The sequence below is a fragment of the Salmo trutta genome, chromosome 9 (genome assembly GCF_901001165.1).
Source record: "Salmo trutta chromosome 9, fSalTru1.1, whole genome shotgun sequence".
Taxonomy (NCBI): domain Eukaryota; kingdom Metazoa; phylum Chordata; class Actinopteri; order Salmoniformes; family Salmonidae; genus Salmo; species Salmo trutta.
In genome coordinates, this window is record NC_042965.1 from 12242471 (window position 1) to 12260109 (window position 17639).

The following is a 17639-nucleotide window of genomic DNA, read 5'->3' on the forward strand; positions in this document are numbered from 1 at the left end:
AACTTGTGCTTCTCCTTTTTGGGGGGTGGGGTAGGGTGAGGTTTTGACTCAGATAGTGAGTAGTCACTCAGCACACGTCTTGCATCATTTTCTCTGGGTTGCTAAATTTCCTATTGAGACTTCCTGTCATATGTAAAGAAAGAAGCAATAGTAGGCAGTAAGCAGTACGCAGTAAGCAGTTTGTCTAGGCACAAGGAACACCATGCTAGCTCGAAACAAGCGTTTGACATTTTCACTAGCATTTAGTATGACTTGGTATCTGACACAGTTAGGCCTGTACAGCCAACACAAGGATGACATTGTTAGTGACAGCTGACTTGTCTATGAATCGGCCAGGGCCTGGCAAGTACCGTACAGGCCTATTCATACGGTTGCAAATCCTTTGTACACGCAACAGAGATGTATTAATGAAACAGTATTCCAATAGAAGTTAGTAGATCTGTGAAAAGGGAGAGAGGGGACGACGATTGTTGGCTTGTGGAATGTTCATTTAATTGACAAATATATACCCTTTATATGCAGTTTCTGTTTTGTGTGCATACTTGCAGTAATATATTCCCAAATATTTACTGTGCTTGAACTGAGTCGATGCCATAGCTTTGGTCCTTGCCCATGTCATCGATGTGCTTATATGAAAGAACAAGAGAACCCCATGTACTACAATAATAAGAGTAGGTTCGATAGATTAACCAGGTAAACATGATGTATTGTAAATATCTGTTTGTTAAACTGATAGTATGGTAATACAGGAGCTGAACTGTCTGATGTTCCATTTCAGTGGGCAGACTGACATTCCAATTCAATGGCACCTGACGTCATTCCCTGGTAACAACGTGTGTTGTGGATACCAGGAGTGGGAGAAGGTCCAGGACAATGGCGGTGAGTAGTGTGGAAGAAATGGAGAGAAAGTTGGTGAAGCAACAGCTGTGCTGGAATGCGATCAATATGGGTGTCAGTTCTGATACTATGGAGCAGGAGGATGAGGGTCAAGCATCTGAATGGTCTATAGTGGAAAGACATAGGAAGAAGACAGATCCGGATACTGAAACAGTGGAGCATCTAGTATAGAAAGCAAAAAGAGGGTCAAGATAGGAAGCAAAAGTAATAATGTTTCGGAGTGGAAAGATGGTGTTTGATGAGACCACAGGGCCTCATTTACACCCTATCCGACTAACCAATGCCGTAGAGAAAGAGAAGTTAAACTAGCCCGGTTAATTAGAAATTGTAGATTGCTAATATTTAGTGGTAGCCAGGCTCAGCAAGTGAATATTCTGCAAATGGAAAAGCTTAATGGGAAGAATATTAAAAGCCATGTACCTGGTGCTTATTCTAGGTTGAGGGGAGTCATCACTGGAGTCCCAATATCTATGTCCATAGATGATATTAAAGAAAATGTGAAGGGAAGCAGAGTAGTGGAGGTCAAAAGGTTGATCAGTAAGAAAGAGGGTCAATGAAGTGAAAGCTTATCAGTGATGCTGAGGTTTGAGAAAGTTTTGCCGGGAAAAGTACAGATAGGTGCGGGGGGCTGCCGTAATCAACATCCACGTCATTGGCGCCCAGGGAACAGTGGGTTAACTGCCTTTGCTCAGTTAACACACTGGGTTACTGGCCCAAAGCTCCTACCCGCCAGGCTACCTGCCGCCCTATGATTAGGGTGAATGTCGGAGCAATGTGAAGGTTAAGTGGTGTAATTGTAGGGGAGAATACAGTGCAGAACTTGGTAGATGCCAGGAGAGGCTAGAGATGTTCAGAGATATAAAATCAGTTATGCTTTATCACATGCAGAAGCGGTAAGACAGATTGGTAGAACTACAGTGTGGACCCATGGAGCTTACATGGATGTACACTACCGTTCAGAAGTTTGGGGTCACTTAGAAATGTCCTTGTTTTTGAAAGAAAAGCAAATTCTTTGTCCATTAAAATAGCATCAAAATGATGAGAAATAAAGGCTATTCCATGCGAGAAATTGCCAAGAAACTGAAGATCTTGTACAATACTGTTTACTACTCCCTTCACAGAACAGTCTAAACTGTCTCTAAACAGAGTAGAAAGAGGAGTGGGAGGCCCCGGTGCACAACTGAGCAAGAGGACAAGTACATTAGAGTGTCTAGTTTTAGAAACAGACGCCTCAAAAGTCCTCAACTGGCAGCTTCTTTAAATAGTACCCGCAAAACACCAGTCTTGACGTCAACAGTGAAGAGGCGACTCTGGGATGGTGGCCTTCTACGCAGAGTTGCAAAGAAAAAGACATATCTCAGACTGGCCAATAAAAAGAAAAGATTAAGATGGGCAAAAGAACACAGACACTGGACAGAGGAACTCTGCCTAGAAGGCCAACATCCCGGAGTCGCCTCTTCACTGTTGACGTTGAGAGTGGTGTTGGCCTTCTAGGCAGAGTTGACGTTGAGCTGGGATGCTGGCTTTTGAAGCTTCTGATCGGCTAATTGACATATTTTGGGTCAACTGGAGGTGTAACTGTGGATGTATTTCAAGGCCTATCTTCAAACTCAGTGCCTCTTTGCTTGACATCATGTGAAAATCAAAAGACATCAGCCAATACCTCAGAAAAAAAATTGTAGACCTCCACAAGTCTGGTTCATCCTTGGCAGCAATTTCCAAACGCCTGAAAGTACCATGTTCATCTGTACAAACAATAGTATGCAAGTATAAACACCATGGGACCATGCAGCCGTCATACCACTCAGGAAGGAGACGCATTCTGTCTCCTAGAGATGATCGTACTTTGGTGCGAAAAGTGCAAATCAATCCCAGAACAACAGCAAACGACCTTGTGAAGATGCTGGAGGAAACAGGTACAAAAGTATCTATATACACAGTAAATCGAGACCTATATCTACATAATCTGAAAGGCCGCTCAGCAAGGAAGAAGCCACTGCTCCAAAACCGACATTAAAAAGCCAGACTACGAAAGACCATCGTTATGTTTGGAGCAAAAAGGGGTCTCGAAGAAGCCGAAGAACACCATCCCAACCATGAAGCACAGGGGTGGCAGCATCATGCTTTGCTGCAGGAGGGACTGGTGCACTTCACAAAATAGATGGCATCATGAGAAAATAAAATTATCTGGATATATTGAAGCAACATCTCAACATCAGTCAGGAAGTTAAAGCTTGGCCGCAAATGGGTCTTCCAAATGGACAATGACCCCAAGCATACTTCCAAAGTTGTGGCAAAATGGCTTAAGGACAACAAAGTCAAGGTATTGGAGTGGCCAACGCAAAGCCCTGACCTCAATCCTATAGAAAATTTGTGGGCAGAACTGAAAAGGCGTGTGTGAGCAAGAAGGCCTACACACCTGACTCAGTTACACCAGCTCTGTCAGGAGGAATGGGTCAAAATTCACCCAACTTATTGTGGGAAGCTTGTGGAAGGCTACCCGAAACGTTTGACCCAAGTTAAACAATTTAAAGGCAATGCTACCAAATACTAATTGAGTGTATGTAAACTTCTCACCACTGGGAATGTGATGAAAGAAATAAAAGCTGAAATAAATTATTCTCTCTACAATTATTTTGACATTTCACATTCTTAAAATGAAATGGTGATCCTAACTGACCTAAAACAGGTAATATTGACTAGGATTTAATGTCAGGAATTGTGAATAAGTTTAAATGTGTTTGGCTAAGGTGTATGTAAACGTCCGACTTCAACTGTATATGGTCCAGCTGCGATGTCATCTCTCAGAAGGGTCATCCCTCAGGGTCCCTATGCTACCACCTATTGATATATCATTTCTCAATGCAGTGCATCTCTCAGGAGAAGTGGGGATTTCGAAAGGAGTATTTTAACACTAGAAAACGCTGGAATTCCATAAAAACTAGAACCGTTATGACTTGATATTTCAATTATTATTATTTCACATATTCAATAATAAATAGTACATTATAAAATGAATGCGTTTGTTATTAGTTAAGGGAGCTAATGTTATCTAGCATTTACATTTATGAAAACACAATGTTACATTCTTGGCTACCGGTAGGTAATGTTCAAAGACAGAGCTCACAGCGAGTGAATAGACATTTCTTTTGCATAATTGAAATTCCATCTCTGCAGACCATGACTAACGTCCGATATCCTAAACAACGTCTTGAGTGGCACCTTCAGAAACCCCCACTTTTCCTGAGAGATACACTGCACTGAGAGATGACATATCAGTAGGTGGCAGCACAGAGACACTGAGGGGCAATTGTGGTGGTGAACATGCACCTGAATTTCTGAAGTGTCCTGTTAGGGTGAAGGAGACGGAGGTGGCAAGAATAAGGGCTGCCCAGAATGTCTCCTGTCCGGAGGCATTGAGAAGAGTGGAAGAAAGGATTGAAGTTGAAGAAGCAATGGTAGAAGGAGTAGAGAAACAAATGTGTGTTGTGGTTAATAACTAGTTGTTTGATAGGAGATGAGCTCCTGATTTAGAACTTATCACCACCGATTGTAACCACTCGGCGTCGGCTGACGTTGGTGGCGAGTCGGAAGAAATGGCGACTATGCTTGAATCCGGGAGGCTCCAAGATGGCAGCTTGAGCTCACGCTTACTACCGTGCTCTGCACACCAACTTTTGAAAGATGGTGAAAAGTGTATTATTTTGAACTACCAAATTAATATTTTGCTTGCTGAAAGGACCAGGTCATTGATGATTTATGATTGTAATTTTCTTAATATCACAGCGCGCTGACAGAAAGAAATCTTATGGCTACCTCCTCAGCTAGCAATGCTCAGGCATCATCCAATGTCGTTATACAGTAGGCAATTGTTTTGATTGACAACTGCCACAACTATATTGGCCTGACAGACTCTATGACACTTACGGTGTCAGACAAGGATTTTCCTTCTTTGCCTATAACCCCAAGAAATCCTCCAGCTTCCAAGAAAGGCATGTTTGAACTGGGCCCTGATGCCGCTGTCAATAATGATGTCATCGCCACTCTTTCCAGGCTCATCAATACAAGGTCCGATGCCATGAATAAATGGTCGGCGACAACGCAACGTTAATCGAGGGCTTGAAAAAAACAATTGACCATGCATGCATGGAAATCAAGGATGTTAAGAAGGTCACCCACATCGAAAGCGTGTTCGAAAAAGAGGAGGGAAAGATGGACTTGCGCCAAAGAAGAATCGCGGAACTCGAAAGCTACTCCAGACGGTGGAATCTGAGACTGTATGGAGTTCCCGAGGCAGATGGGGAGAACGTGCGGCAAGAGACCATCAAAGTCTGCCAGGCTGTCCTACCTGAGGAGAAGGCTAAGCGAGCAGATGTTGTCGACATTGTATATTGCCTTGGCACGAGAAGGCAGGGTGACTCCAAGCCCAGAGGTGTCATTCTCCAGTTCACATCACAGATCTATAGGGATGCCACTTGGAAAACAGCAAAGTAATCTACCTTCTCAAAAAAGACTGCAAAACATTAGCCTCTATATTTAAAAAAAGAATGAAGGCAGTATTGGACTCAATTATAGAAGAGACCCAATCTGGCTTCATGAGAAATAGACATATAGTACCAGTCAAATGTTTGGATACACCTACACATTCAAGGGGTTTTCTTTATTGGTATACCTCCAGGCTGTGTAACAGCTATTTGGCCAAGAAGGAGAGTCATGGAGTGCTGCATCAGATGACCTGGCCTCCACAACTACCCAACCTCAACCCAATTGAGATGGTTTGGGATGTGTTGGACCGCAGAATGAAGGAAAAGCACCCAACAAGTGCTCAGCATATGTGGGAACTCCTTCAAGACTGTTGGAAAAGCATTCCAGGTGAAGCTGGTTGAGAGAATGCCAGGAGTGTGCAAATCTGTCATCAAGGCAAAGGGTGGCTACTTTGAAGAATCTCAAATATACAATATGTGTATACAATATACAATAACCTATGTGTAATTTCATAGTTTTCATGTCTTCACTATTATTCTACAATGTAGAAAATAGTAAAAATAAAGAAAAACCCTTGAATGAGTAGGTGTGTCCAAACTTTTGACTGTTACTGTCTATCTAACAATATTCAACTGGTGTTAGACTTAAGGATCGGTGTCCCGCTAGCGGGTCAACTTCCGGTGAAACTGGAGGGAGCGTAATTCAAATAAATTCTAATAGTTATTATAGCAGTTAAACATTTAGGTATATATAAGTGTCTTATATCGGCAGAAAGCTTACATTCTTGTTAATCTAACTGCACTGTCCAATTTACAGTAGCTATTACAGCGAAAACATGCGATGCGATTGTTTGAGGATGGCGCCCCATATCCAAATATTTTTCCACTGGCACAGGTTTCATACATTCACATATAAAGATTAAATATTCACTTACTTTTTGAAAATCTTCCTCTGATTTGTCATCCAAAGGGTCCCAGAGATAACATGTAGTGTCGTTTTGTTAGATGAAATCCTTTTTTATATCTCAAAAAGTCTGTATAGTTGGCGCCATTGATTTGAGTAATCCACTCGTTCAACTTGCAGAGAAAGGAATCCGAAAATCTACCTCTATACTTTGTTTCAACAAGTCAAAATACGTTTGTATTTACTCCTCAGACACCCTAAAATGTAATCAAACTATAATATATCTTTCGGAAAGAAGTATGTTCAATAGGAAACCGATTTTAGCAGGTGCGCAACTTCATCATGGCACGCAAAGACACGGATTTTCAAGACTGTGTCCTCATATAAAAACGAATCTCTTATTTCTTTTGAAGTTACAAGCCTGAAACTTTGAACATAGACTGCTGACACTCTGTGGAAGCCATAAGGAATTCTACAATATGAGCTTTCTCTTGCATTTCTAAGAGGATGGTCTCTCCAAAAAAATAATTCTGGTTGGTTTTTCTTTGGATTTTCTCCTACCATATCTATTGTGTTATATTCTCCTACATTATTTTAACATTTCTTCAAACATCAAAGTGTTTTCTTTCCAATGGTACCAATAATATGCATATCCTGGCTTCAGGGCCTGAGCTACAGGCAGTTTGCTTTGGGCATATCATTCAGGCAGAAATTGAGAAAAAGGGGCCTGATCCCTAAGATAATTATTGACTATTCTGATCTAATCTTCGAAGATAATTTTATTGTCTTCTTAGACTTTTATAAAGCCTTCGATTGTCACGGACCCCCCCCCCCCCCCCCCCCGGTACTGCTGCTCATTCTGTTCACCAGTTCCGAAGGTCGACGTCACCGGCCTTCTAGGCTGCACTGAACTGTGTCATTACGCACACCTGGTTCCAATTCCTCACTGATTGTGTTTGTATAAATGTGCCATTTGTTGCCCCTTTGGGTTGTCGATTATTCTTCCCATGTCCGTTGGTTGTGTGAGTACCTATGCGGTGTCTCAGCCTGTGCTGCGTGTTTTACGGGTCTCGTCCTGTGTCTTTCTCCGAGGTTTACCCTCGCTCTTTTGTTTGGATACGTCCCAGTGTTTTGTATACGTGTTTGTTTTGGGTGTATTAAAAACCCAGATGATGTATTGCTGCACCTGTCTCCAAATCCTTTATACCAGTGTGACATTGATACAGTCGAACATGAGTTTCTATTTCTTTCCCTTGGAAATGTGGTTTTTGGGGAATTATTTTGTAGTACTAGTCTGTTCAACCTCTTTTGTATTGTCCAAGATTCCTAAAGATTGGAAAGTGGCTGCAGTCATCCCCCCCTCTTCAAAGGGGAGACACTCTAGACCCAAACTGTTACAGACCTATATCCATTCTGCCCTGCCTTTCTAAATTCTTCGAAAGCCAAGTGAACAAACAGATCACCGATCATTTCAAATCCCACCGTACCTTCTCCGCTACACAATCTGGTTTCCGAGCTGGTCACGGGCGCACCTCAGCCATGCTCAAGGTCCTAAACAATATCATAACCGCCATTGATAAAAGACAGTACTGTGCAGCCGTCTTCATTGACCTGGCCAAGGCTTTTGACTCTGTCAATCACTGTATTCTTATCGGCAGACTAAACAGGCTTGGTTTCTCAAATGACTGCCTCGCCTGGTTCACCAACTACTTCTCAGACAGAGTTCAGTGAGTCAAATCGGAGGGCCTGTTGTCTGTACCTCTGGCAGTCTCTATGGGGGTGCCACAGGGTTAAATTCTTGGGCCGACTCTCTTCTCTGTATATCAATGATGTTGCTCTTGCTGCTGGTGATTCTCTGATCCACCTCTACGCAGACGACACCATTCTGTATACATCTGGCCCGTTGGAAACTGTTAACAAACCTCCAAAATGAGCTTCAATGCCATACAATACTCCTTCTGTGGACTCCAACTGCTCTTAAATGCTAGAAAAACGAAATGCATGCTCTTCAACCGATCTCTGCCCGCACCCGCCCGCCTAGCATCACTACTCTGGACGGTTCTGACTTAGAATATACTGACAACCATAACTACCTAGGTGTCTGGCTAGACTGTAAACTCTCCTTCCAGACTCACATTAAGCATCTTCAATCCAAAGTTAAATCTAGAATCGGCTTCCTATTTCGCAATAAATCCTCCTTCACTCATGCTGCCAAACATACCCTCGTAAAACTGACTATCCTGCCGATCCTTGACTTCGGTGATGTCATTTACAAAATAGCCTCCAACACTCTACTCAGCAATTTGGATGCAGTCTATCACAGTGCCATCCGTTTTGTCACCAAAGCCCCATATACCGCCCACCACTGCGACCTGTATGCTCTCGTTTGCTGATCCTCGCTACATATTCGTCGCCAAACCCACTGGCTCCAGGTCATCTAAGTCTTAAAGCTCCCCCTTATCTCAGCTCACTGGTCACCATAGCAACACCCACCCGTAGCATGCACTCCAGCAGGTATATTTCACTGGTCATCCCCAAAGCCAACACGACCTTTGGCCGCCTTTCCTTCCAGTTCTCTGCTGCCTATGACTGGAATGAATTGCAAAAATCACTGAAGTTTAAGTCTTATCTCCCTCACTAACTTTAAGCGTCAGCTGTCAGAGCAGCTTACTGATCGCTGCAGCTGTACACAGCTCATCTGTAAATAGCCCATCCAACCAACTACCTACCCCATCCCCATATTTGTTTTTCTGCTCTTTTGCACACCAGTATTTATACTTGCACATCCTCATCTGCACATATATCACTCCAGTGTAAATTGCTAAATTGTCATTACTTCACCACCATTGGCCTATTTATTGCCTTACCTCCTTACTTCCTTTGCACACACTGTATACAGATTTTTGTATTGTGTTATTGACTGTACGTTTGTTTACCCCATGTGTAACTCTGTTGTTTTTGTCGCACTGCTTTGCTTTATCTTGGCCAGGTCGCAGCTGTAAATGAGAACTTGTTCTCAACTGGCCTACCTGATTAAATAAACTTTAAAACTCTTTATATGAATGGGAACAGTTCCATTAAATTGAAGCATAGTACTTCTAGATTTGATTTGAAGAGAGGTTGGTTGCCCAATTTCGCCTTACCTCTTCCTGCTTGCAACCCAACTTCTTTCAAGTTTTGTTAAATCCACTGAAATGAAAGGGATCTCTATTGCTGACGGAGATATTATAAGTCATCGTGTAGATGACACGGCCCTCTTTTTGAAAGATGCTGACCAGATTCCTAGAGCAGTCGATGTGATACATATTTTTTCCAAAGCATCTAGTCTTACTTACACAGCCCCGTTCCTACATCTTGACAACAAAATAGGTAAAGCAGTTTTCCAGATGCTATTCAACTTCATTGGGAAAAATCGTACACATTATATTAGGAAATCTATCGTTATGAATATGGTGGTCTCAATTGTTTAGATTTTCCTACTTTGAATAATACTTTTAAGATAAATTGGGCTAAACATTTAAGGAATTCAATTTGGAATTTCATCCCTCATATCTTCTGCCATTTTGGTGCCTTCAATTTTATGTTACTTTGTAACTATAACATTGATAAGATTCCTACAAAATTATCTGCTTTTCATAGACAAGTATTCTTAGTGTGGTCATTGATATAGAAATATAATTTTTCCCAACATAGGTATTTCATTTGGAACAATAAGGATATTTTGTATAGAAACAAATCTTAATTTTTTAAGAACTGGTTTAATAATCATATCCTGCTGGTGAGTCAACTTATTAATGCAGAAAGATTGTTACTCAATTTTTATCTTATTACAATATCCCTGTTACACCTAGAGTTCACCATAGTCTTTGATATTCCATCTGGAACTCTCATGTTATTTAGAGGTGTAGCCAGACCTCACCTTCTTGAGCTACCCTTGCTTAATCCAGTTGACTCTCCAATAGGAAAAATGTGTTTCTCCTTGCTCCCTCAGAACTACAAATCTATACATGCTTTATTTCAAAGAGATATTGTATTTATTCCTTATGCCACAACTTACTGGAATACATTTGTCAATATCTGTTGGAAAAAAGTATAGTTATTACCACACATACCTGCTTGTTAACAAGGTCAAAGAGGTCTCTTTCAGAATTATCCGTAAGTATTACCCTGCGAATCATTACCTGAAGAAACTCAAAAAATACATTAACTTTAACTGTACTTTTTTTTGTTGAGCAACCAGAAACAGTTTTGCATTTGTTTTGGCATTGTCTACATGTAAAGAAATTATGGCAAGATATATATAGTTTTATAATTGTTAATATTCTTGATGACTTTAGTTTTTTATGGGAGAATCTGCTGCTCGTTTTCCTTAACTATAATAAGGATAAAGAAAAACAATTTTACCTCGTAAATCTAATTGTGCTAACGGAAGAATTTCATATTCATAAATGTAAATTCACTAATAAAAAAACACTCTTCCATTTTCTATAAGGAATTCGAGCAGTACATTATACATTCTTCTAATAAGAAAGCTGTTAAAACAATCAATGTATCTTTTAAGGTCTTATTTTTATTTAACTAAGCATGTCAGTTAAGAACAAATTCTTATTTACAATGACAGCCTACCCCAGTCAAACCCCAACCCGGACAATGCTGGGCCAATCACGGCCGGTTGTGATGCAGGCTGGAATCGAACCAGGGTCTGTAGTGAAACCTCTAGAACAGAGATGCAGTGCCTTAGACCGCTGCGCCACTCGGGAGTCCAATCTGTAATTTGTTGTACCCCCTAGCATGTTATCATTGTCTGTTTGTATACTTATTATATGTATGCTGTGTTTCTACAATAAAAAATGTTATACAATAAAAATCAAATATATAAAAGACTGTGCTTGAATCCAAAAGTGCGGCAAGTGAAGTGTGTGATAATGAGTGGAAAGTAGTGAAATCAAAGAATGGAACAAAACAAGCAAAAGTTGTAGTAGAAGACAAGGACCAATAATGCATTTGTTATTGGGCTGCGTTTTTTGGACAAGGAGATTGATTTGGGAAATCCTTTGGTAATATCGAGGACTGTAAAGAAAGGTGGATTCAATCAAAGTAACTAGAAGCGGCCTTGTTTTGGTTAATTGTGTTGATGAAGAACAGAAGTGTGCACTGGATCTGGCTAAAATGTCCCTGTAACATGTATTGATCTTGGGAATAGGGCACCTGCCAAAATAATTATAGCTGGAGTTTCGTTGGATATAGATGAGTATCTTAGTCAGAAAATCCCAGGAGTGGTCAGTGCACGTCGCCTGACCCGTATGGTAAATGGAAGGAAGGAGAAAAGCCTGTCGATATTGTTGTTTGAGGAGACTCTACTTGGATATGTGAGGTATCCGGTGAGAGCATTTGTGTCAAAACCATTAGTGTGGAAATTGTAAAGGATATGGTCACGTGTCAAATGTTTGCAAACGGGAGAAGTATAATATTGAATAATCTGTGAATGAAAAATGTTGCAACTGTGGTGGGGGTCATACTCTGGACTTCCTTGAGTGCCCTGTTAGGGTGAAGGAGGCCGAGGTGTCAAGGATCAGGGCTGCCAGAGATCTCCTATATGGAGGAGGTGAAGAGAGTCGAAGGGGCAAGAGGCAACAGTGTTGAAGATATGGCAGTGGATGAATTGCAATCAGTTGCTAGTGTTTTAAGTAAATCGGGTGATCTGGATACACTCATTGTGAAGAAGGTGGATTTTGTGGCATTTATAGCCACAGTGATTAATTGTACAGCGCAAGTGTCTAAGAGGTCCAAGTTGCTGGATATTATATCTGCAGCCGAGAAGTTTTTGGGGCTCCCAGACTTCACAGCAGAAGCACTACAAGGGCTTTTGTCGCAAGGAAATGCCCTGCCCTCACAGAAGGCTTCTGAGCCTGTGTTAGGATCTGATTAGAATGAGGTTTTTACAGAAAAGCAGGTTTATTCTGTTTAGTTAATTTATTTTTTTGGTAGTTAGTATGATATTATATTTTTACCCAAATGTTTTTCCTTTTTTGGGATCCTTATTATCCATCCGCACAGTAGGTGGGAGAATGCACATTTAATTGTTGCGAACGCCATTACTCCATAGAAGAAGTACAATTTTGAATAATCTGGGAATGGAAAATGTTGCAACTGAGGTTTTTACAGAAAAGCAGGTTGATTTTATTTGGTTAATCAGTTTTTGGGTAGTTAGTATGATATTTTATTTTTAACCCCCCCCAAAAAATATTTTGGGATAATTATTATCCACCCGTACACTAGGTGGCGGGAATGCACATTTAATTGTTGCGAACGCCATTATACCATAGAATAAGTTGTTCTATAGCGCAATCGCTGGAAAAAATGACCTCCCCCCAAAATAGAATGAAAAGCAGAGATAAATCAACCGAGAAAGAGGACGTGGGATTTGGAGACAAAGTGTTTTGACGACGCGTTGTCAAGGTGACATATATTTCTACAGGTCGCAGAAACGAGACTGGAAAAGTGAGAGTTTTCATTGACTGTATATATTTTAGGCTAGTACAGGCTGATGGTTCGAGTGAGAAGTAATGTTGCGTGTGGACACTGTCAGATTATTGTTGAAACGTCTAGTAGACGGATATAGCCTAACGTAACCGAGAAAGCCTTTCTCGCAGCAGGTTAGGATAATTAACGTAGCAGGTTAGAAGACTGAGGTTAAGGTTATGCAAAGGGTTAGCGAAAAATCACTGTATCGAAGTGGTGTGAAGGGTGTGTCCCTAATGTAACCACGTAGGGTAGGGTAAAGACCACCCATCATAGCCATTACGGTAAAATAGGCAATCAAACACGAATCACTCATTAATGCAAGTCATCAAAATAATTATTTATTAAATACTGTCCATTAGTACGAAATCAACCATAAAAATATAGGAAATAAAACTAAATCACTTTCAAGCTTTTAAATTACCAATCAAGTTTTCATGATTGAATTCCCCCTCCATTTAAATGTCATCCTATTTTCTCACTGTCTTTCCAGATATCAGCACAAATGTGATGAGTTGGAGGTGCAACACAAGGACTTCTCCTCTCAGTACTTTACTGTTGAGAAGGACACGGGGCTCTATTTGAAGTGCTCGCTGGCCCAGAAGGAGGATGAGCTCACAGACCTGTCAGAGCAACTGGGGGGACTGCAGCTCCGTCAACTCCGCCAAGAGTTGCAGGAGCATCACACAGTCAACTACAGCCTAGAGAGGAAGGCCATGCTGGACAGAGACAGGTCAATGCCATAGACACTGAGTGTACAAAACATTAAGAACACCTGCTCTTTCCATGACAGACTGACCAGGTGAATGCAGGTGAAAGTTATGATCCCTTATTGATGTAATTTGTTAAATCCAGGGGAACCCTGCTCTAGACTAAGGGATGCAGCAGCACGTGGCAGCTGAGTTCCGGCGCATGTCGGACAGGAATATGCCAGAGACGACCATAATGTATCTGTGACAGCCCAGCTCAGCCGGCCGTCGGACAAGAGCAAGCAGCTGCTCGAGGAGAACAAGGACCTGAAGGAGAGAGAGAAACTGATCTGCAGAGAGCTGGAGAACCTGGAGCCCCCGTTCAACAAGATGACCCGCAAGAGCCTCGGCAACCAGAGGGGGGTGTGTGTGAGGGAGAGTGCATGATTTCAGTGAATTGACACCGCCGCATGATAATGACAGGGCCTCTCGGAAGTCTGATCTGACTAGTTACCTTCCTCTCTTCTTGAGTTATGCCAGGGTTCAGGAGGACCATATTGTACTGCTGGGAGAGATGCATGCCCTAAGGTCTGATGAATTACATTTGACTCCAGAGTTCCTGTGCTCTACATCAGGGGTGCCCAATTTTGGTCCTGGAGGGTCGCAGTCTCTGCTAGTTTTGTTCCTTGTCATTCAGTGATTGTTCTCTGAGCAGTCAGTGTAATGAATTTATCAATGCCTTTGAGAACCCAGAACGAGTAGGATTTCAGCACTGTACACCCCGACTGTATTTTGCCTGGCTAATTGACGTTGATATGTGAGAAAGATATATCTTATTCATGTCTGACAAAAATGATTGATTCAGCCTGACATTTAAATGTCAGGTGCTCCCTCAGTAATTGTTGTTACATGAATGCCTTAAATGCCAGCAACAAGTGAGAGATGTGTTCAAATAACATTCTCACAAGATCTATTGAACTTCAATGGAACTGCATGCATGGAACTCCGTGAAAAAGTCTGATTCCTGTTTTTTGTTTTCAACCCAATTTATATTGAATAACTAAATTAGGAATGAACCCCAACCCTCTGTGTTCCTACAGGCAGGAGCAGGCCTCGGTGTTGGAGGAGCTGGGCCTAGGCAGACAGGCTGGGAAGAGAGATGGAGGAGGAGAGGGACGTGAGAGGACCTGGAGACCATCTAACAGGCAGCTGCCTTCACCCTCAAACTTGTCCTCAAGAAAAATAAGTGATGAGAATGAAAATTATAGCAGTGTAAGCATTGCATTTATGTAGATAATCGTCTATGGAACCAGATGATGCAGAAGCTGTTGACTGTGTTGGACAGTGCTGCTCTGCTGGCAAAATGGCCTGCCATGAAGGACTTCAACCCAGAGGGAGACTCCCTCCAAAAGTTCAAGATCGGCCCTGGCCCAGAGAGGTACTGTAGACTGCACATATACTGCTCGCCTAGCATCCAATTCAAGTATAATTCCACTGTAAGCTAGTGCACTAGTAGCCATTGTGCAGGTTGAGAAGAGAGGGACAAAATTCACTCTGACATTAGCATATAGTCTTGGAGAAAGCTGTCAATAGAGGACTACAACAAAGTAGTATTATGCAGCTAATTATTAAATATAAATGACTGTTCATGGGTTTTCTATGTTGCAAAAGTTAGAATATTGTTGCCACATGGCATGCTGATCAAGAAACGCAGCATGTGTATCTAGCTCACTATGTTTCTCAAATGGCATGCATACGTGTCTCCTACAAGTATTCACACCCCTTCACGTTTTCTACGTTAGTCTAATTCTACACACAATACTCCATAATGACGAAGCTAAAACAGGTTTAGACATTTTAGAAAATGTATAAAAATAGAAACACGTAAATAGCACATTTACATAAATATTCAGACCCCCAGTACTTTGTTGAAGCAGTGATTACAGCCTTGATTCTTGGGTATGACGCTACAAGCTTGGCACACCTGTATTTGGGGATTTCTCCCATTCTTCTCTGCAGATCCTCTCAAGCTCTGTCAAGTTGGATGGGAAGTGTCGCTGAACAGCTATTTTCAGGTCTCTCCAGAGATGTTTGATCGCGTTCAAGTCCAGGCTCTAGCTAGGCCACTCAAGGACATTCAGAGACTTGTCCCGAAGCCACTCCTGCAGTGTCTTGGCTGTGTGCTTAGGGTTGTTGTCCTGTTGGAGCAAGTTTTCATCAAGGATCTCTCTATACTTTGCTTCGTTCATCTTTCCTTCAATCCTGACTAGTCTCCCTGCCTCTGAAAAACATCCCTACACTATGATGCTGGCACCACCATGCTTCACTGTAGGGATGGTGCCAGGTTTCCTCCAGAAATGACGCTTTGCATTCAGGCCAAAGAGTTCAATCTTGGTTTCATCAGACAAGAAAATCTTGTTTCTCATGGTCCGAGTCCTTTAGGTGCCTTTTGGCAAACTCCAAGCGGGCTGTCATGTGCCTTTTACTGAAGAGTGGTTTCTGTCTGGCCACTCTACCATAAAGGCCTGATTGGTGGAGTGCTGCAGAGATGGTTGTCCTTCTGGAAGGTTCTCCCATCTCCAGAGGGACTCTGGAGCTCTGTCTGAGTGGCCATCGGGTTCTTGGTCACCGCCATGACCAAGGCCCTTCTCCCCCGATTGCTCAGTTTTGCCAGGCGGCCAGCTCTAGGAAGAGTTTTGGGTGGTTCCACACATCTTCCATTTAAGAATGATGGAGGCCACAGTGTTCTTGGGGACATTCAGTGCTGCAGACATGTTTTGGTACCCTTCCCCAGATCTGTGCCTCAACACAATGCTGTCTCAGAGCTCTCCGGACAATTTCTTCGACCTCGGGGCTTGGTTTTTGCTCTGACATGCACTTTTGCTCTGACATGTCAACTGTGGGACTTTATATAGACAGGTGTGTGCCTTTTGAAATCATGTCCAATCAATTTAATTGACCACAGGTGGACTCCAAGTTGTAGAAACATCTCAAGGATGATCAATAGAAACAGGATGCACTTGAGTTCAATTTCAAGTCTCATAGTAAAAGGGTTTGGATACTTATATAAATAAGGTATTTCTGTTCTTTAGTTTTTATAAATTTGCTCAAATGTAAAAAAAATATATATAAAAAAATATATATGTTCGCTTTGTCATTATGGGGCATTGTGTGTAGATTGCTAAAATTTTTAAATCCATTTTAGAATAAGGCTGTAACGTAACAGAATGTGGAAAAAGTCAAGGGGTCTGAATACTTTTTGAATGCAATGTACATGCTCCAGATCATCAGGGGCTCTTTGCTCCTGCTCTCAAGGCCACCACCCACCTGTGTCACTTCAAGACAGGACTCCTGGGCCTTAAACCGTGTTGTACACCCAACTACAACCACATCCTGTCCAAGATGGGACCCCTCTCCAAGAGCACCTGCCTTCAACTTCATAGGTGATTGAGCTGCATTTTATACTGCTGTTTTTATGCTTGTCAAAAATACTATTTATTTATTTTATTAGTAAATGCAATAAATGTCCTCAGTGTATGTTGTAGGTCAGTTACAGTAGATACTGAGTAGGTGATTTTTGTTGTATTAAATTCAAAGATGGGAAATATATATTTTTAAATGTAGTCTATTTTTTGGTCAACTTTGGTTTAAAATATCAAATTTGTGTCAATGTCTTGTTAACCATAGCCTCTTTGTTCGTCTGGAAACCCCCACCGCCCTAGAAGAGGACTAGTCCGTCCAAACCCCTCTGGTCCAGAGTGCCTGGCTCCTCTGCTGGGTGACCCTCCCAGAGGGAGCCCGTTTACCCCCCACAGACCCACCCCAATCAGGGGTAGCCCCGCTGAACCCACCCTTAGAGAGGCAGGACTGGGCTTCAAACCCCTCTTTAATGGGACATTTTCAACAGAAAATAAATGGTGCTACTTGGTTATGCAAAAAAAATGTCACTTATACATTTTATTTTTCAGCCACTAGGTGGCAGCAACTATACTTAGAATATGTTCTACTGAGTCTGACAAAGATCTGCCACTTAACAGTTTTCTAGAGAAAGCAATCAAAAGTTATTCTTTTATGAGTTATTTAAAGAATGTAGCCAAAAAATAAACATCAGAAATGTATACTCAAAAGTTGAAGCTCAGCCCA

At 41.8% G+C, this 17639-nt stretch overlaps 1 long non-coding RNA gene across 4 annotated transcripts; it reads left to right on the forward strand.

Moving 5' to 3' along the window:
- The first annotated feature begins 12554 nt into the window (after positions 1–12554).
- On the forward strand, positions 12555–17639 carry LOC115199899 (uncharacterized). Of its 4 annotated transcripts, none has more exons than XR_003879439.1 (5): positions 12555–12786; positions 13301–13919; positions 14597–14934; positions 16812–16939; positions 17184–17639. It is a non-coding gene; the product is annotated as an uncharacterized LOC115199899 (long non-coding RNA). The 4 variants fall into 4 exon arrangements; XR_003879440.1 differs by having other exon boundaries at positions 13301–13540; positions 13663–14934; XR_003879438.1 differs by having other exon boundaries at positions 13301–14934.